General features: G+C 42.7%; 1 protein-coding gene across 5 annotated transcripts in view; it reads right to left on the bottom strand.

Annotated features, from left to right (window-relative positions):
* Positions 1-14,672, bottom strand: part of hfm1 (helicase for meiosis 1) — a 197,843-nt gene extending 183,171 nt beyond the window's left edge. For 3 of the 5 annotated variants that reach the window (XM_069939172.1, XM_069939178.1, XM_069939175.1), the window contains exon 1: positions 14,405-14,672. The gene's annotated coding sequence lies outside the window, so the exon portion shown is untranslated. Of the gene's footprint in view, positions 1-3,383; positions 3,454-14,404 lie in introns of all 5 variants that reach the window. The other 2 variants (XM_069939173.1, XM_069939174.1) reach the window with 2 other exon arrangements.
* Positions 14,673-22,492: the final 7,820 nt, after the last annotated feature.

Here is a 22,492-nt window from a genome sequence, read left to right as displayed (position 1 = left end):
GAACAAAGCAGACCTAACAATATATACATGTAAAAAACAAAAAAAAATAAAAAAAACACAGAAAAATTTAAAAAACCCAATCCCACCCTCCCACCCCTTCAGCCAGCTCCCTTAAGGGGAGCCAAAAATATAAATTATATCTATTTTAAAATTATAAATATTAAGAACAATTCAAATTATATCTAATTGCATATATTCCAAATATAGAATATTTACTAACAAAAAATGAATAATTATCATGTAAATTATAGGTATTTTTTTCTATAACAATACAATTTTTCAATTCATTGTGCCAACGTAGTATATTAATCACTGTATTGTCTTTCCAAGTACTCATGACACATTTACATGCTACTGATAACACCAAACATACAAAAGCAATTTGAATTTTATCCAAACCCAATCCTCGCAACAAAATCAAATTACCCAACAAGAAAATCATTGGGTCTAATGGTAATGTAAAGTTATATAGTTTTTCCAAAACTACTTTAATTCCTTACCAAAATGGTTGAACTTTAACACAAGTCCAAACAGCATGTAAAAAAAAGTTCCAATACACGAATCACATCTAAAACATGAATCAGAATTACTAAACCCATATTTTTTCAGTTTCTCTGGAGTCAAATATAATTGATGTAAAAAATTATAATTAACCATTCCATATCTTACATTAGTCAATTAATTTACATTATCCTGACACATATTTGCCCAATCATTTTCAGCAAAAATAAACACTAAATCACTCTCCCATTTAAGTTTAGATTTTTCCCAATCCAGCTTATCCATATTCTCTTGTTACAGATTATACATAACAGAAATATAACCTTCTTTGGTACAGAGGAAATCAAAAACTCAAATCTCCACAAAGTAGGTAAATTCATCTCTCTACCATAATTATCCTTTACCAAGGCTCTAAGTTGGTAATACACAAACAAAGAATTTACAGGTATATCAAATCTCTCTCTCAGTTGATTAAAAGAAATAAATTGTCCCTCTTCAAAACAATCCGGTATTATCTTTATACCCTTGGAATCTCAACTCTTTAAATAATTATTAAACATTGAAAAGTAAATAAGCTGGTTATTATACAATGAAGTTAAAATTGATAATTTATCTTTTGATCCCAAAACCCTATTTTTTTAAATCCAGATCTTTAGCAAATGTTTCAATACCGGCATATTATGTTCCTGTAACAAATTCAAGTTCCAACAAAATATAAATTCATGTACCCTGACCTCAGAAATACATGCCATTTCCACCTTAGCCCAGCTAGGAGGTTGATCTAGATCCATCAACCTACTAATAAACTTCAACTGGGCCACTTTATAATAGTTTTGAAAATGTGGTAACTGAAGTCCACCTAACGCACATTTCCATGAAAGTTTATACAATGCCATTCGAGCTAATTTACCTTTCCATAAAAACTCCCACACTACCTTATTTAAATCCTGAAAAAAACCCTTTGAAAGTAAACAAGGCATTGACTGAAGTAAATATTGAATTTGGTGGAAAATATTCATTTTAATACAATTGACCCTACCAATCAAAGTAAATGGAAAATCTTTCCACTTAATCAAATCAGCTTTAATCTGTTTTAATATAGGCAAATAATTTAATAGATACAATGACTAATAATTAATGTCTACAAACACACCTAAATATTTAATTTTATTTGTCCAACTTAATTTTGTAATCTCCTATTCCAACTGGTAAAATTTCACTTATATCGCAATTAACTTTATATGCTGACAATTCTCCAAATTTCAACAAACACTCTTGTAACTGCTTCAATGACTGTTCCGGTTCTGTCAAGTATACCAATACATCATCTGCAAATAAATTAATCTTATATTCTTAATTCATAACCTTCATCCCTCTAAATTCATCATTTTGTCTAATAGTCTGAGCTAACAGTTCAATAGCCAATGCAAATAAGGCTGGTGACAATGGAGAGCCTTGCCAAGTTGAACAAGTCAACCTAAATGGTAAAGAAATCTGACCATTTGTCACCACCCTAGCAATTGGGTTCGTATATAAAGCTTTAACCCAACCAATATAAAAAGGGCCAAATTTAAACTTTTCTAAAACCTTGAATAAAAAAACCCACTCAACCCTATCAAAAGCCTTTTCTGCATCTAATGCAACCACCATAGGATGGTTAGGCTGCTTTCGGTATGCACTGACCAAATTAATTAATCAAAGAATATTATCTGATGCATTTATGTTTTTAATAATACCAGTTTGATCAATATGTATCAACTTAGGCAAGTATGTAGCAAGTCCATTATCTAATATTTTTGCTATGATTTTATAATCTAAATTTAATAAAGAAATAGATCTATATAAAGACATTTTTAATGGAACTCTATAGTTTTTTGGAATAACAGCTATTAAAGCACTTGAACAAGATTCTGGCAACTTCTGTTCTTTAGTAACTTGTTTTAACACATCTCCAAATACATTAGATAAATCACCATTAAAAAATTTATAAAATTCCACAAGAAATCCATCATCCCCTGGGGACTTCCCATTTGGCATTTCCTGTATAGCTTCCCTGATTTCAAAATCTGTAAATGGAGATTCCAATTCCTGAATATCTTTCTCATCTAATACCGATAACCTTAATTTAAATAAATAAGATTCAATAGAACCATTATCCAGCTTCCCCTCAGAAGCATATAATTTTTGATAGAATGAATAAAACTGATCATTAATTTCCTGAGGCTTATAAGTAATTATTGAATTCTTTTTAATGGCATTAATAGTCTGAGATGCCTGTTCTGCTTTCAATTGCCAAGCTCTTTCTCCCAACTCATAATAACGTTGTTTAGATTGATTAATTAAACGCTCAAACTAATAAGTTTGTCAAGTATTATAGCGCAATTTCAATTTCACTAAGGCAAATTTTTTTGTCTTCAGTCACATCCTTCTGAAAATCTTTCTCTAACACAGCAATCTGATTTTTCAGCATTAAACTTTCTGCCATAAATTGTTTCTTAACTTTCATAGAATAACTAATAACCTGTCCCCTCAAATAAGCTTTTAACGCGTCCCATACTACAAAATGGCTATAAACAGAATTAATTTTCTCAGTAAAAAATAAAGAGATATGCTCTTTAACAAAAGTAATAAACACTTGTTTTTTCAATAACATTGCATTAAACTTCCATCTATATGATGAACGTACCACTTCTGAACTTTCACAGGAAAAAAATAATAATGAATGATCTGATTATAACTCTACTTTTATATTCAGCTTGCAGTGCTCTACCCTGTCGGTGTGCTGATACCAAAAAGAAATCAATCCTAGAAAACTAATCATGTCATGATGAATAAAAAGAAAAATTTTTCTCTGTAAGATTAACCTTTTTCCAAATATCTACCAGATTTAAATCTTTCATCAACGCATTGATTTGTATTGGCGTCTTTGATTTCCTTATACTCTTCGGGTTTCTGTCCAATAAAGGTTCAAAAACACAATTAAAATCTTCCCCAACTAAAATATTTTCATTTGCTTGAGTTAACAGTAAAAAAAGCTTCTGAAATAAACCACTCATCATCTATGTTAGGTGCATAAAGATTAAACAAAGTCCAAGATTCAGCAAAGATTTTACAGTTCACCCATAAAACTCTACCAGCAGTTCCCTCTGAAGATTCCAATTCAAATGGTAAATTTTTATGAATCAAAATCACCACGCCTCTTTCCTTAGAATTAAAAGAAGAAGAAAACACATGTCCAACCCAATCTCTTTTCAAGTTCAAATGTTCCGTTTCAGTCAAATATGTTTTTTGTAAAAAGGCAATATCAATTTTCATTTTTTTAAAATATAAGCCAATACCCTCTTTTGCTTAATTGGATTATTTAATTCCTGAACATTAAAAGTTGCAAAATTCAAAGTAGACATTTTCACTCGCTACTAATATATTTACACTCTATAAAATAATGCTCCCCTTTATAATTCTGAAAAAGCAACAAAAAAATCCTACCCCTCAATAAACAAGAAAACCCAAAAAAATAATTTTTAAAAACCACCCAAAGGTAGTAGCACCCTAACAATCTGGGTGTGGTAAGCCCACTAGTGGTAGATGACAGTCAAAGCTTTCAGTGTCATCCACCCCCAAGCCAAATACATATTCATTATGTAATTAAGAACAATCAAATATAATAAATATATTCAACCCAATGATTCCAAGCCCACTGATTGTTCCAGATCTTCAATGTCAAGAAGACTTTGTGTCAACTCTTTCTTTCCATTCTTACCATTCTTTCCATACCCATTCCCATTTACCGTCCTCTTACGAGACGATGATGAACACTGCCCATTTCATCGCAACTCCAGCAATGAACCAGCAAAAACCAAGGCATCGTGATCATTCTCAAAAGATTGAGATTGAAAGTTTCCATAAAAAACCTTCAAAATTGCAGGATAATGAAAAGCAAACTTATAGCCCCTTTGCCATGACATCTTTAGCCGAATTAAATTCCTGTTGTCTTCTAATAACCTCCTGACTCAAATCGGCATTAAAAAAGTTATTTTGAACCATCAACGAGGATTGACTCTGCCGTTTGTAAAATCATTTCACTATCTTGATATTTCAAACAACAAATCAAGACTGCCCTCAGTGTTTATCCTGGAAGTGTTTTTTTTCCTCAACGCTCTATGGGCCCAATCCAGTTCCAAACCTTCAGGAAAAAGCTCTTTTAACCAGTACCTCTGGGATCCAATGTTTAAAAAATTTTATTGGATCGGAACCTTCAATGTCCTCTGGAAGACCAACTATTTTCACATGATTTCTTCGGCTTTGATTTTCTAATAAATCAATCTTCTTCGATAAATCTCTTTTTTGTATCCCCCAATCTACAAAAGAACCTTCCACTTTCTCCACTTTTTCTTTATTGCATTCCAGCTGATTTTGACATTCAGAAAAGGCGGTTTCAATTTTAAAAAAATTATCTTGGACAATATCAACAGATTTTATACATCTATTGATATCACTCTTAACTACAATCATTTCTTGTTTCATAGTTGACATTTCATCACACAAAGTATTCATTTTTGTTTTCACCTCCATAAATCCTTGGGTCATTTGAGTTGACATTTGTTTTGACATATTGTCCATTTGGTAAGCAATCCCTTCCAAAACAGTGAACACTGAGTCCAATCCAGATTCCATAGCCACTTTTTGAGGTCTACCTTCTTTAACTGCAGGCTCCTCCTCCTGGGCAAATTCCAATAAGGCAAGTTCCTCTTCTTCTTTAGTCACCATAGGTCCTTTGACTGTGCGGCTGCGGGTTTGGACACCCCCCCACCACCCCCCCACCCCACAGCCCACACTTTCTCCAAAGGTTCTCGGACCCGGGATGCCCAACAGTACTGTCAGATGTGCAGGAGCATCCTCCGACACTACACTGCGCATCCCCAGGCCACCCAGCAATGTCATGGGCTCACGGGCCCCTTTGTCGGTTGGGCCACCCACGCTCATGGCTTTATGTGCACGCAGGTCACCAATGACCGAACTCACCAGTCTGCTGGCGCCATCTTGCGACTGCAGGATTGGTGCCGAGGTCAAGCTTAAACGGGCAGGAGTCCTCTGAGGCTTAGAGACTCCCAACAACGACTTCGTGGATTCAGCTGTACAAGTAGGCCTCAGCTCTTCTACACTTTTATATGGTAGTTTCTTCTGAAGTTGAGTCTTAGATTTCTTCACATTAGTAGCCATAGTGAATCACTTTTGATCAAAAAAGCTGTAAATATTATTTTTAACCACTTTTATAATTTTTAAATATCGGGTATTTAATAATCCAGCTGGGGAAAGGTGGAACACACGTCTTTCTTCTATGCCATCTTGCCACACCCCCCTGTCTAATCTCTCTGACGTAGAGAAGCCTACAACAGCAGCACTGGATGCAGTAGATGACTCCCACAAATCACAAGTGAAGTGCTGTTTCACTTGGAAGAACTGTTTATGGACCCAAATGTTGATGCAACTGTGGCACTTCCTGCAGGCGCAGAAGAACGTACCAAGGAGGCAATTAATAGGAATCGATGAGGGAGTGGTCCCAAGGGAAGGAGATGGGAGGATGTGTCTGGTAGTGGGATCATGTTGAAGGTGACAAAATTACAGAGGATAATGTGTTGGATGTGGAGGCTGGTAAGGTGATAGTTGAGGACAAGGAGAATCCTGTTTTTGTGTGTCTGGAGGCAGAGGGGGCCAGGGCAGATGAGTGGAAGATGGAGGAGATGTAGGTAAGGGTTAAGTTGATGATGGTGGAGGAGAACCCACATTTTTGGAAGATATTTGGGATGATGTGGACTTGGAGACCTCTTCTTGAGAACAAATACACCAGAGAAATTGAGAGAAAGGAATAGAATCCTTGCAGGGGACTGGGAGTGAATAAGTGTCGTCAAGGTAGTTGTGGAAGTTAGTGGGTTTGTAAAAGTGCCTGTAGAAAGTTTGTCTCCCGAGATGGAGACAGAGAGATTAAGAAAAGGGAGAGTGTCACCAGAGATGGATTAAGTGAATCTGAAGTTAGCAGCAAAGTAAAATAAGTTGATGAGCTCATCGTATAATTATCAATATAGTACGAAGAAGAGGGTCTAGATAGGCTGGGTCTCTATTTCATTGAGCACAGAATGCTAAGGGGTGCCCTTATGGAGGTTCATAAATCCATGAGAGGCATGGATAAAGTGAATGCTCACAATCTTTTTCCCCCAGGATAGATTATATCAAACCTTGAAGGCAGAGGTTTAAGTTGAGATAGAAGAGGTGAAAGAAGGACCTGAGGGTCAAGTTTTTCACTTGGAGTGTGGTCTATATCTGAAATGAGCTGCCAGACGAAACTGTAGTGGGCACAGTTTCAACATTCAAAAGGCACTTGGATATATAAATGAACATAAAAGGAAGGATAAGAATAATCTGAAGGCAAATGGCCTAGCCCACAATACCAAAATGGTCAGTGTGGACAAGTTGGGCTTGAGGCCTGTTCCACGCATAAAATACAACAGCAGGGCAAACATTAATCAGGCAACAATTACTGCACTGCATTCAAGTCCTGATCACATTACAGGAAGAATGAAATACTGGAAAGGATAATATGACAATTAGAGAATGGAGCATTGAAAAAAGTTTTGGTGTCTATGACTTGATTCTTTGAAAATCAGAAAGGGTATTGAGGTGTATACACTTAGGAGGACCAAAAAGGGTGAATGGACAGGGCCTCTTTTTATTACTGTAAAGATTTAAAGACTAACAGGTATAGCTATGAAGTAAATAGATGGTTGAGCAAAATTAAATTCACTCAGTCAAATTTAATGGTTGAAAGATGGTAGAATCAGAAATCTTTGGCACACTTGAAAAGTGAAACACGGAAGTCTGGAGACGCAGTGATTGACATGAAAACACAGAAATGCTGGGGGAACTCAGTCAGTCTCGGGACACCCATAAAAGGTAAAGATATAACAAAGTACCTTGAAGAAGGGCTCAGGCCTGAAATGTTATACATCTTTACCTCCAGTGATGCAGTGAGCTCTGCTGAGGTCCTTCAGCATTTCTGAGTTTTCAGCACACTTGAAATGTACCTGGTTTGCTGAATTGGAAATCTGTATGCCATTGACTACAGAGCCTTCAGCACAAGCTGGGAAGTGGGATGGTGGCTCTTTTTAGCAGCATAGTCATGATGACCATCCTTTACGCCAGCAAGACCTGGACTGTCTAAAGCGGACACGCCAAACAGCTCAACCACTTTTACCTGAGCTGTCTCCATAGACTCCTTCACATCAGGTGGCAGGACAAAGTCCCCAACATGGAGATCCTAGAATGAGCTGGGCTCTGCAACATCAACCCCCTCCTGCTGAAAGCCCAAGCCAGGTGGGCTGGACATGTGGTCAGAGTGCCAGACAGCCGATTCCCTAAGCAGCTGCTTTACGGAGAACTGCATCAGGGCAAGTGCTCAGTCGGAAGGGCAGAAGAAACATTACAAAGATTACAGAGACTGCCTCAAATCGTCCTTCAAAGGCTTGGGTGTTGATATCAACATGTGGAAAATGTTTGCCCTTGACTGTCCAGCTTGGCGCAGCAAGTTCACCACAGAAGCCCGTGCAGCTGAAGTCAGGTGCATCATCAAGATGCAACGAAAGCGCGCAGTGTGCAAGGCCCCAGCAGCATCCACTGCTACGACAGCACCCACCCACTTGTGTCCCACATGTGGGCGAGCCTTCAGGGCCCAGATTGGCCTCACCAATCACTTCTGGACCCACAGCCACCAATCTCCCATTTGATTTTGAAGTTATGGTCAACTTCGTCTACGAAGGGCGAACAACAACAACAGGCCAAAATACCCTCCACGTATTTTCTGATTCTTTTCCGTGGGCACAATCCTTTTCGAAACAGCCTGGTGTTCCTTAAGACTCAAGGAAACCAGCCAATGAGCAGTTAAGCAGAGAAAGTCTTCAGCCTGAAAATTTATCTTCCAGTCGGAAGACTCAGGATCCAATAGAATTCTGGGTACCCATGCTACTCTGCTACTCCAGTCAGAGTACACATGCTACCCATGCTACTCCAGTTGGAATGACTCAGGACCCAATGTAATTCTGGGTACCCATGCTACTCTTCTACTCCAGTTGGAGTACCCATGATACTCCAGTCGGAATGACTCAGAACCCAATGTAATTCTAGGTACCCATGCTATGCTGTTACCCCAGTCGGGAGTCCCATGCTACTCCAGTCGGAATGACTCAGGACCCAATGTAATTCTAGGTACCCATGCTACGCTGTTACCCCAATCGGGAGTACCCATGCTACTCCAGTCGGAATGACTCAGGACCCAATGTAATTCTGGGTACCTATGCTACTCTACTACTACAGTCGGGAATACCCATGCTACTCCAGTCGGAATGACTCAGGACCCAAAGTAATTCTGGGTACCCATGCTACGCTGTTACCCCAGTTGGGAGTACCTATGCTACTCCAGTCGGAATGACTCAGGACCCAATGTAATTCTGGGTACCCATGCTACTCTGCTACTCCAGTCAGAGTACCCATGCTACCCATGCTACTCCAGTTGGAATGACTCAGGACCCAATGTAATTCTGGGTACCCATGTTACGCTGTTACCCCAGTTGGGAGTACCTATGCTACAACAGTCAGAATGACTCAGGACCCAATGTAATTGTGGGTACGCATGCTACTCTGCTACTACAGTCGGGAATACCTATGCTACTCCAGTCGGAATGACTCACGCATGCTACTCTGCTACTCCAGTTGGAATGACTCAGGACCCAATGTAATTCTGGGTACCCATGTTACGCTGTTACCCCAGTTGGTACCTATGCTACAACAGTCAGAATGACTCAGGACCCAATGTAATTCTGGGTACGCATGCTACTCTGCTACTCCAGTCAGAGTACATATGCTACCCATGCTACTCCAGTTGGAATGACTCAGGACCCAATGTAATTCTGGGAACCCATGCTACTCTGCTACTCCAGTCGGAGTACCCATGTTACTCCAGTCAGAATGACTCAGGGTCCAATGTAATTCTGGATACCCATGCTACTCTGCAACTCCAGTCGGAGTACCCATGCTACTCCAGTCGGAATGACTCAGGACCCAATGTAATTCCAGGTACTCATGCTACTCTGCTACTCCAGTTGAAGTACCCATGATACTCCAGTCGGAATGACTCAGGACCCAATGTGATTCTGGGTACCCATGCTACACTGTTACCCCAGTCGGGAGTACCCATGCAACTCCAGTCGGAATGACTCAGGACCCAATGTGATTCTGGGTACCCATGCTACTCTGCTACTCCAGTCGGAGTACCCATGCTACTCCAGTCGGAATGACTCAGGACCCAATGTAATTCCAGGTACTCATGCTACTCTGCTACTCCAGTTGAAGTACCCATGCAACTCCAGTCGGAATGACTCAGGACCCAATGTGATTCTGGGTACCCATGCTACTCTGTTACCCCAGTCGGGAGTACCCATGCTACTCCAGTCGGAATGACTCAGGACCCAATGTAATTCTGGGTACTCATGCTACTCTGTTACTTCAGTCGGGAGTACACATGCTACTCCAGTCGGAATGACTCAGGACCCAATGTGATTCTGGGTACCCATGATACTCTGTTACCCCAGTCGGGAGTACCCATGCTACTCCAGTCGGAATGACTCAGGACCCAATGTGATTCTGGGTACCCATGCTACACTGTTACCCCAGTCGGGAGTACCCATGCAACTCCAGTCGGAATGACTCAGGACCCAATGTGATTCTGGGTACCCATGCTACTCTGTTACCCCAGTCGGGAGTACCCATGCTACTCCAGTCGGAATGACTCAGGACCCAATGTAATTCTGGGTACTCATGCTACTCTGTTACCCCAGTCGGGAGTACCCATGCTACTCCAGTCGGAATGACTCAGGACCCAATGTGATTCTGGGTACCCATGATACTCTGTTACCCCAGTCGGGAGTACCCATGCTACTCCAGTCGGAATGACTCAGGACCCAATGTGATTCTGGGTACCCATGCTACACTGTTACCCCAGTCGGGAGTACCCATGCAACTCCAGTCGGAATGACTCAGGACCCAATGTGATTCTGGGTACCCATGCTACACTGTTACCCCAGTCGGGAGTACCCATGCTACTCCAGTCGGAATGACTCAGGACCCAATGTGATTCTGGATACCCATGCTACTCTGTTACCCCAGTCGGGAGTACCCATGCTACTCCAGTCGGAATGACTCAGGACCCAATGTGATTCTGGGTACCCATGCTACACTGTTACCCCAGTCGGGAGTACCCATGCAACTCCAGTCGGAATGACTCAGGACCCAATGTAATTCTGGGTACCCATGCTACACTGTTACCCCAGTCGGGAGTACCCATGCAACTCCAGTCAGAATGACTCAGGACCCAATGTGATTCTGGGTACCCATGCTACTCTGCTACTCCAGTCGGAGTACCCATGCTACTCCAGTCGGAATGACTCAGGACCCAATGTAATTCCAGGTACTCATGCTACTCTGCTACTCCAGTTGAAGTACCCATGCAACTCCAGTCGGAATGACTCAGGACCCAATGTGATCTGGGTACCCATGCTACTCTGTTACCCCAGTCGGGAGTACCCATGCTACTCCAGTCGGAATGACTCAGGACCCAATGTAATTCCGGGTACTCATGCTACTCTGCTACTCCAGTTGAAGTACCCATGCAACTCCAGTCGGAATGACTCAGGACCCAATGTAATTCTGGGTACCCATGCTACACTGTTACCCCAGTCGGGAGTACCCATGCAACTCCAGTCGGAATGACTCAGGACCCAATGTGATTCTGGGTACCCATGCTACTCTGCTACTCCAGTCGGGAGTACCCATGCTACTCCAGTCGGAATGACTCAGGACCCAATGTAATTCCAGGTACTCATGCTACTCTGCTACTCCAGTTGAAGTACCCATGCAACTCCAGTCGGAATGACTCAGGACCCAATGTGATTCTGGGTACCCATGCTACTCTGTTACCCCAGTCGGGAGTACCCATGTTACTCCAGTCGGAATGACTCAGGACCCAATGTGATTCTGGGTACCCATGCTACACTGTTACCCCAGTCGGGAGTACCCATGCTACTCCAGTCGGAATGACTCAGGACCCAATGTGATTCTGGGTACCCATGCTACTCTGTTACCCCAGTCGGGAGTACCCATGCAACTCCAGTCGGAATGACTCAGGACCCAATGTAATTCTGGGTACCCATGCTACACTGTTACCCCAGTCGGGAGTACCCATGCAACTCCAGTCGGAATGACTCAGGACCCAATGTGATTCTGGGTACCCATGCTACTCTGCTACTCCAGTCGGAGTACCCATGCTACTCCAGTCGGAATGACTCAGGACCCAATGTAATTCCAGGTACTCATGCTACTCTGCTACTCAAGTTGAAGTACCCATGCAACTCCAGTCGGAATGACTCAGGACCCAATGTGATTCTGGGTACCCATGCTACACTGTTACCCCAGTCGGGAGTACCCATGCAACTCCAGTCGGAATGACTCAGGACCCAATGTAATTCCGGGTACTCATGCTACTCTGCTACTCCAGTTGAAGTACCCATGCAACTCCAGTCGGAATGACTCAGGACCCAATGTAATTCTGGGTACCCATGCTACACTGTTACCCCAGTCGGGAGTACCCATGCAACTCCAGTCGGAATGACTCAGGACCCAATGTGATTCTGGGTACCCATGCTACTCTGCTACTCCAGTCGGGAGTACCCATGCTACTCCAGTCGGAATGACTCAGGACCCAATGTAATTCCAGGTACTCATGCTACTCTGCTACTCCAGTTGAAGTACCCATGCAACTCCAGTCGGAATGACTCAGGACCCAATGTGATTCTGGGTACCCATGCTACTCTGTTACCCCAGTCGGGAGTACCCATGTTACTCCAGTCGGAATGACTCAGGACCCAATGTGATTCTGGGTACCCATGCTACACTGTTACCCCAGTCGGGAGTACCCATGCTACTCCAGTCGGAATGACTCAGGACCCAATGTGATTCTGGGTACCCATGCTACTCTGTTACCCCAGTCGGGAGTACCCATGCTACTCCAGTCGGAATGACTCAGGACCCAATGTGATTCTGGGTACCCATGCTACACTGTTACCCCAGTCGGGAGTACCCATGCAACTCCAGTCGGAATGACTCAGGACCCAATGTAATTCTGGGTACCCATGCTACACTGTTACCCCAGTCGGGAGTACCCATGCAACTCCAGTCGGAATGACTCAGGACCCAATGTGATTCTGGGTACCCATGCTACTCTGCTACTCCAGTCGGAGTACCCATGCTACTCCAGTCGGAATGACTCAGGACCCAATGTAATTCCAGGTACTCATGCTACTCTGCTACTCCAGTTGAAGTACCCATGCAACTCCAGTCGGAATGACTCAGGACCCAATGTGATTCTGGGTACCCATGCTACTCTGTTACCCCAGTCGGGAGTACCCATGCTACTCCAGTCGGAATGACTCAGGACCCAATGTAATTCTGGGTACTCATGCTACTCTGTTACCCCAGTCGGGAGTACCCATGCTACTCCAGTCGGAATGACTCAGGACCCAATGTAATTCTGGGTACTCATGCTACTCTGCTACTCCAGTCGGAGTACCCATGCTACTCCAGTCGGAATGACTCAGGACCCAATGTAATTCCAGGTACTCATGCTACTCTGCTACTCCAGTTGAAGTACCCATGCAACTCCAGTCGGAATGACTCAGGACCCAATGTGATTCTGGGTACCCATGCTACTCTGTTACCCCAGTCGGGAGTACCCATGCTACTCCAGTCGGAATGACTCAGGACCCAATGTGATTCTGGGTACCCATGCTACTCTGCTACTCCAGTCGGAGTACCCATGCTACTCCAGTCGGAATGACTCAGGACCCAATGTAATTCCAGGTACTCATGCTACTCTGCTACTCCAGTTGAAGTACCCATGCAACTCCAGTCGGAATGACTCAGGACCCAATGTGATTCTGGGTACCCATGCTACTCTGTTACCCCAGTCGGGAGTACCCATGCTACTCCAGTCGGAATGACTCAGGACCCAATGTAATTCTGGGTACTCATGCTACTCTGCTACTCCAGTCGGAGTACCCATGCTACTCCAGTCGGAATGACTCAGGACCCAATGTGATTCTGGGTACCCATGATACTCTGTTACCCCAGTCGGGAGTACCCATGCTACTCCAGTCGGAATGACTCAGGACCCAATGTGATTCTGGGTACCCATGCTACACTGTTACCCCAGTCGGGAGTACCCATGCTACTCCAGTCGGAATGACTCAGGACCCAATGTGATTCTGGGTACCCATGCTACACTGTTACCCCAGTCGGGAGTACCCATGCAACTCCAGTCGGAATGACTCAGGACCCAATGTGATTCTGGGTACCCATGCTACTCTGCTTCCAAAATATAGTTGCTCAAAGTCAGTCAAGGCAACAAAATTTCAGAAGCAGATGATACCTTGATGAAGGGCTCGAGCCCCACACCTTTGGGAGCTCAAGTACTTGACCAGCTGAGTTTCTCCAGCTTTGAGTTTCACTTGAACCATGGAATCTGCAGACTTTCATGTTTTAACTCTTGCCCAATATTTGGTACCACTAACCCGAGGGAAAATGTTAAGCAAAATAAAGCCACGCAGCCCAACCAACATACTGAAATGACCACTTCAACTGGACATGGGAGGGTTCAAGGCTCCCTGAGTTTAAGTTTAGAGATTGTTTCTGAGGTGAAATTACCCTCAGCGACTTGACTGCAGGGGAGGGGAAGTTTTGTGGTAACGTTGAAAAAAATCTGTGATCTGGTTGAAGGTTTAAAAGTCTCCCCATTCCGAATTACCTGGGATTGGGGCAAGTGGGGGGCGCGTCCCGCCCGAAGAGACCTGGGCAAATACCGGGACATGCAGCGGCTCCGCTTCCCGCCCACAGCGCCCTTCGGCCGCGAAGAACGAGCGTCACGTGACCTCCCACCGTCAGCCCGCCTTTCTTCTCCGCACGCGGTCGGTCCCGTCCCATCTGGTCCGGGTTCTCCCTCCAATCGCGCGGGTTCTTCTCCAGGCCGACGGCCGCCACGCGAGCGGCGCCCGAGGGCCACGGCCTTCGACCACGTGCCCACCGCCGCTCGTGCAAATGCGCGGCTTCAAGGACGGCAGGAGCAAGAGTCCGAAACGCACGAGAGACCGATGCTCAAATGCAGGGAGTCAACAAGGATCATTATGGGCACCAGGGCTGACTTCACGCGCTATTCTGCTCTGAATGAAAAGCATTAGACATGAAGGTGGACACTGATTTCCTGTCACAAACACCAAGATTTGGATAATTGTTATGGACACAAAAATATACCAAAAGGTTTTTTTTCCCCATGTTTGCCTTGGAGAGTAAAACTACGCATCAAACAAACCAATCCCCGCACCAAACCCCAAACCCAACCCCAAACCCAACCCTACAGAGAACCCCACATCAAACCCCAAACCCAACCCCACACCAAACCCCAAACCCAACCCCACACCCAACCCCACACCCAACCCCAAACCCAACCCTACAGAGAACCCCACACTGAACCCCAAACCCAACCCCACACCCAAACCCAACCCCAAACCCAACCCTACAGAGAACCCCACACCGAACCCCAAACCCAACCCCACACCAAACCCCAAACCCAACCCCACACCCAACCCCAAACCCAACCCTACAGAGAACCCCACACTGAACCCCAAACCCAACCCCACACCCAACCCCAAACCCAACCCTACAGAGAACCCCACACCGAACCCCAAGCCCAACCCCACACCCAACCCCAAACCCAACCCCACACCCAACCCCAAACCCAACCCCACACCCAACCCCAAACCCAACCCTACAGAGAACCCCACACCGAACCCCAAACCCAACCCCACACCCAACCCCAAACTCATCCACACACCTGACCCAAAACTCATCCCCACACCTGACCCAAAACTCCTCCCCACACCAAACCCAAAACTCCTCAACACACCTAATCTTTAACTGAACCCCACACCCATCCCAAAACCCATCCCCACACCAAAACCCAAACTCATCCCCACACCTAACCAAACTCGTCCCACACCTAACCCAAAACTCGTCCCCACACCTAACCCAAAACCCATTTCCACACCTAACCCCAAACTTGTCCCCACACCTAACCCGAAACATCCCCATACCTAACCCGAAACTCATACCCACACCTAACCCAAAACTCATCCCACCCCTAACCAAAAACACATCCCCACACCTAAACCTAAACTCATACCCTCGCCCAACCCTAAACTCATCCCCACCCCTAACCCGAAACTCATCCCCACCCCTAACCCGAAACTCATCCCCACCCCTAACCCGAAACTCATCCCCACTCCTAACCCTAAGCTCAACCCCACCCCTAACCCAAAACTCATCCCCACACCTAATCCTAATCCCAGCCCACTCCCCAACCCCACACCTAACCCTAAACATCCCCACACCTAATCCTAATCCCAGCCCACTCCCCAACCCCACACCTAACCCTAAACATCCCCACACTTAACTCTCACCCCAACTCCTCACCTAACCCACCCCCCAACCCCACACCTAACCCTAAACTCATTCCCACACTTAACCTTCACCTCAACCCCACACCTTACCCTAACCTCAACCCCACACCTAACCCAAACCGCACACCCAACACGAACTCCAACCCCGCACCATACCCAAACCCCTCACCCAAACCTAACCCCATCCCCACACCTTACCCAAATCCCACACCTAACTCTAAACCTACCTAAACCTAAACTCAACCAGCTGCATCATGATCTGGTGTGGAAACACCAATACTCATGAGTGTAAAGCCCTCCAGAAGGTGGTGAACACAGCCCAAGACATCACAGCAGGCAAAACTCTCCCCACTATTGAGTACATCTACAGGGAGGGCAGCAACAATCATTAATGACCCACACCACCCAGCACACACTCTGTTCTCATTGCTGCCATCAGGAAAGAGGTGTAGGTGCCACAAGACTCGCACCATCAGTTTCAGGAACAGCTGCTACCTCTCCACCATCAGACTCCTCCATAACAAGTTCAATCATATACTCATTTAAGGACTCTTACGTGTGCATTTCATTGATTTTCTTTCGTTCTCTCTGTATTGCAGTCAGTTTGTTTATATTTGTTATCTGTTAACAGTTCTTTTATTTGTCTACATGTTTACGCTGTGTACAGTTTATTATTTGCACTACCAATTAGTGGTAATTCTGCTGTGCCCGCAGGAAAAAGGAATCTTGGGGTTATATGTAATGTCATGTACGTATTCTGACAATAAATCTGAAAAGACACCGTATTTATTCTGAAGCTGTGTCCTCTGATTCTAATCTTTAACTGAACCCCACACCCATCCCAAAACCCGTCCCCACACCTAAACCCAAACTCATCCCCACACCTAACCCCAAACTCGTCCCCACACCTAACCCCAAACTCGTCCCCACACCTAACCCAAAACTCGTCCCCACACCTAACCCAAAACCCATTTCCACACCTAACCCCAAACTTGTCCCCACACCTAACCCGAAACATCCCCATACCCACACCTAAACCTAAACTCATACCCTCGCCCAACCCTAAACTCATCCCCACCCCTAACCCACTGATGGAACTCCATTCAATCCTTTCAATATCACTGGACAACAAAGATTTTGCTTCCTGAACACTTTTGGGTGTATTTTATGGATTTTGATTTGTTCTTGTAGATCGTTGACATGATGGTGGCTTGTAGCCTTTTGCCTGCTTCAGTGTTCTCAGGAAATGTCATCTTTTAAAATAGCCTCAACAGTCAATTTATAATTGTCTTTGGAATTCTGCTGTGGGATGTGTACAATGCTACAAAAACATGCAAAAAGATATTTCTTCAGATTTGGAGAGTGTATGCTTCCATGCAAACATGTCTGCACTGGTCTTTGTGCTGATACCTCTGTTTCGGTTTACATTGCTATATCACGTCATTTGTAGGACCCAGCTGCAATATGCTAATCTCTGCTGTCCTCCACGGTTATTGGAATTGTGGATGAAGTTAGGTTCCATATTATTTTAATCTAGTAAGATTTTTATTTATGAGATATTATTTCACTGAGGTATTTTGTTTTGCAAAAGTCAGTTGAAAAATATTCTGAATGCATGTGTAAAATTATTTTGTTAGGAACTGAAATGTTAGTTTTATTTGCAAATGATATGGCTGTATTTTCAGAATCAGAATCAGGTTTATTGTCATATGTATGTGTCATGAAATTTGCTTTGTGGCAGCAGTATTGTGCAAAAAATTACTATAAATTAAAATTTTGTTAATACAATATTTAAGAAATAACTATAGTGCAAAAAAGAGAAAATACGAGGTAGTGTCCATAGGTTCATTGTTCGTTCAGAAATCTGATGGCGGAGGGGAAGAAGCTGTTTTTGTTGCATTGAGTGTGTATGTGTGTCTTCAGGCTCCTATACTTCTTTCCTGATGGTGGTTATGAGAATAGGACATTACCTGGATGATGAGGCTCCATGATGATAGAAACTGCCTTCTTGAGACATCGCCCCTAAAAGATATCATTAATGGAGTGAAGACTGATGCCCATGATGCTGCTGGCCAAGTTCATAACCCTCTGTAACCTTTTCCTGACCTGTACATTGGCACCTCCATACCACACAGTGATGCAACCACTGTATACCTATAGAAATGTGCGAGAGATTTGATGACATACCACATCTCCTCAAACTCAAAACATAGCCGCTGGCATGTTTTCTCAGGATTACATTGACATGATAGGTCTTCAGAGATGATGACACCCAGGAATATGGTTTCTTACCCTCTCCATTGCTGACCCCTGATGAGGACTGGTTTGTGTTCTCCTGGTTTCCTCCTGAGTCCACAATCAATTCCTTAGTTTTGTTAACATTTAGTGCAGTTATATTGACATCTCTCAACAAGCTGATCTATCTCACTCCTTATTGCTATTTATGATTCTGCCGACAACCATGGTGTCATCAGAAAATTTGTAGATGGCATTTGAATTGTGCCAAGCCACACAGTCATGGGTGTAGAGAGAGTTGAGCAGTGGGCTAAGCATATGTCCTTGAGGTGCATCTGTGTTGATTGTCAGTGAGGAAGAGATGTTACCAATCTGCACTGACTATGGTCTTCCCATGAGGAAGTCAAGGACCTAGTTGCAGAGGGATATACAGTGGCCCAAGTTTTGAAGCTTGCTAACCTTTATTAAGGAGATGATGATGTTGAAAACTAAGCTACAATCAATGAAAAGTGGCCTGATGTTGGCATTGCTTTTGGTAATTTGATATAAAATTGTATTTTATATTATTTCTTAACCAGTGAAAACCTAAAATATTTTAAAATCATGATGGGATTAAATTAGTTGATTTTTTAACTTCATTTTTATTTCTATCTTCTAAAAATTCTTTCCAATGCTTGTTTGCTACACTAATGTTACTTTACCCTTTCACTCAAACACCACTCCAGATCTCTATCATTATCTGACATTCAATATTATATCAGAGGAAATTTCTTACAATTGAACACAGAGATTTAATTTATTACCTTTTGTAATAAAAATAGAAAATGCTAAAAATATTCAGCAAGTCTGATAGAATCTAAGGAAAAAGAGTTAACAATTAGAAGCATTACAGTACAGAAACAGGCCCCTTCAACCCTTCTAGTCTGTGGCAAGCCATTTTTTCTGCCTAGTCCCACTGATCTGCACCCAGTCCATTTCACATTAGTAACCTTTCATCAGAAAATGGATAACTGAAAACAAATGTGTACTATTTTACAGAGGAGAAGGGGAGAGAGTCAAGTGTGATGATGTAGGGTAGAAACTGAGAATCCAGTTGGAGCAGACGCTCCAACTGATCTACCTAGAGTTCTAAATAAAGGGAAACATAGGAGACTCAGTTCTAATGCAGAGTCCAGACCCTAAATATTGACTAACCCTTTGCCTCCACAGACGCTACTTAACTTACTCATTTCCTTCAGCATATTTATGTTGCAAGATTTATGAAATTGTGAACAAAGCAGTTGCTGGGAGTCTTAAATAAAAGAGAATGCTGGGAATATTCAACAAGTCAGATAGCAAAAAACAGTTTTATCATTTCTAGTTGATGACCTTCATTATAAATGACAGTTTGAGGCCAAGCAGGAAAGGCTGGTTATCTGAAACACTTGGATTAAATACTTGGCTCTGAAGACTTCAACGTGCCTGAGCAGAGGTACTTGAGCTTCACTGGAATAGTGTAAGAGGCCAAAAACAGGGGTGTCAAATTTGGAGAGCATTTTTTACTTTTGTCAGTTTTTAAATTTAGACATGCAGCAATGGGCAGCACAAGCTCATGAATCCATTTACACCCAATTGACCTACAACTCCCGTACATTTTGAGTAAACCGGAGCATGCAGAGGAAATCCACACAGAACTGGGGAGAACGTACAAACTCCTGAGAGTGCTGGTTCACTGGCACTGTAATAGCCACTATTGAAAGATCTCCAAACTGTTAGATTAACTCTTTTTCTCTTTGCGCGGGTGGTGCTTGACTTGCTGAACAGTTCGAGCATTTTTGATTTTCATTTCAAATTTCCAGCATCAGCTTATTTTTTGGTTTCATAATATCTTTGGTCCCTGTCACAAATGCATATCCCTGCTGAAATTCCCAATCCATCTGAGCCAGACAGTCTGTCGACATGAAGCTGAGATTGCATCCAAGTATCCATTTGAAGAAATGGATCCATTTGCTGAAATCTTCACCCACTCTTGATGATACCAATGCCCTTTCAAATCTCCTTCCATCTCAAGATCAAGATTCTGTTTATTGTTATAGACACACACTACAAAAAAATATCCTTTTTTTGGCTTGCAAAGGCACTCTATTCTGCATAGATTTGCGAGCATCCAAATGTTCTGCTGCCTGTATCTTAACTCATTCGAGTTTCGTTCCACTATCATACAGTGTTTCCCAACCAACAGTGGCTCCAGATCAATAGTGCTCAATTTTGAAATCCTCGTTCTTGCCTCAACTGAAAATGAGGTGTCCCTGCTAACAAGTTTAGAATCACGAAAGTCTGCAGACTTGTAGTAAAAACACACCCAAATGCTGGAGAAACTCAGTCGGTCTTTATAAAGACGGACAATGGAAGACCAGCTGTTCTGGCTTGGATGATTCACTGCTCAAAAGTGAAAAGTTTGCTTATGCTCATTACCCAGGCTTAGACAAATTGTGGTTCAAATAAAACATACTGCCTTGACAGAATGAGCAAGCTGATTTATGCCTAAGGAAAGATAGAATCTTGGCATGGGTGAGGGAATCAGTGCCTTCGGAACTATGCATTATTCCCTTAAGAGTGAAAAAAAAGCATAAAAAATGAATAAATTACTTTCAAGATAAGCCCATATAGAAGTAATAACTGAACTTTCAAAAAAATGCAGCTTAAGTGTACTAGGAAAATCTAATCCAATGTGATGGAGAAGATAAACAAAGTTTGATTTAATCATTTGAAATAAAGACAGATATCCGTTGTTCAATCAGCATTTGCATGGATCGACTGGAGATTTATGGGCATTGAGCAACTGTTAGATTGGGCAATACCTGATTTTTTAAAAAAATGGTATCAGGTATCATGTTCACAGAGCCTGTTCTTTCATGCACCTTTGCATGAAAAAAGATACATGATAAAAGAAAAGGGAATATACAATAAAACAATTATATACAACCATATTTCCCATATTGTAACAGTGATTACATTTTCAAAGGCTGTAAAGTGCTTCACTCAATCCTATGGTTATAAAAAACACTCCTTAGATGTATAGTTGTTCTTTCTTCTTTTATTCATACATCTCTTAAAAATGTTTCTGTCAGGACAATGCTTGATCTTTTACCATTCTTCTACATATGTAGCAGTTTTCAAAACCTTCTGTGCGATCACGCTGATATCACATTACTTCCTTCCCTGCAGAAATTCTTGTAATTTACAGGAAAGAATATCTGGAGTCAGAAATGAAAGTAACATGAACACTGAATCAATTGAATGTTGGGAATCCTGTCATTTCTAGTCTGAATCCATAATGGCAGCCTCACATTTCCAGGATTTGAAGTGCAGCAAGCAACATGTTCAATGATAGATGAAAGACGCCAAACATAAACAGTGCTTCAGGAATTCCATCTTATCATCATCAGATTATGTTATAGTGTGGCAATGTTGCCTACGACAGTCCTTTAAGTGTTGGGTATGAGAGGTTGTAACTGCATTTGATACACATTCTCCTTGTGTCCGCCAAATAATTCATTGTGATAAAATCCAAAGCACACATGGTAACCTCCTTAGGAATATCATGTTAAATTGATAAACAACCTTAGAAAATGAGAAAATGTGGGGTTATTTGCCTTTTTCCTTATGGATGAAAATGGTTTTTCTGGTACCACATTTTTATGCATATAATGCGCGCGTTATATGTTTTTTTACAAACCGGGTAACCCACCACAGTGCACCTTTTCCTGAACATTTTTACATGTTCAATATAAAATTGAAGTCACTTGAGCATCAACTGGTTCTATGTTAAAATTTATTTTTAATCGCTTGAATGGAATTTTCAAAAAGAAAATGCTGGTCAAAAACCATATGAACATCTGAAATAACAAATAAAATAATGATGTCGTTTATTCGCCTTCTTCATTATTGTCCGTAATCCCTTTGAATCCTTCAAAGTCAGATTCTTGTTCACTGTCTTCATTAAAATACGTTAGGATAGCCTGCAACCGTTCTTCCGTTTCTGTAGTCGGTACTGACACACCATTGCCGTTACTGCTGTCTTCATCAGTGGTGGAATTCCCATCATCATTACATACTATACCAGCTTTTCTGAATCCACTGCATGTAGTTTCTGGTGTTCTCCT

This window comes from Narcine bancroftii, chromosome 5 (assembly GCF_036971445.1).
Source record: "Narcine bancroftii isolate sNarBan1 chromosome 5, sNarBan1.hap1, whole genome shotgun sequence".
NCBI lineage: Eukaryota > Metazoa > Chordata > Chondrichthyes > Torpediniformes > Narcinidae > Narcine > Narcine bancroftii.
Note: the sequence above shows the minus strand (reverse complement) of the source record. Positions and strands in the feature narration are given on the sequence as shown.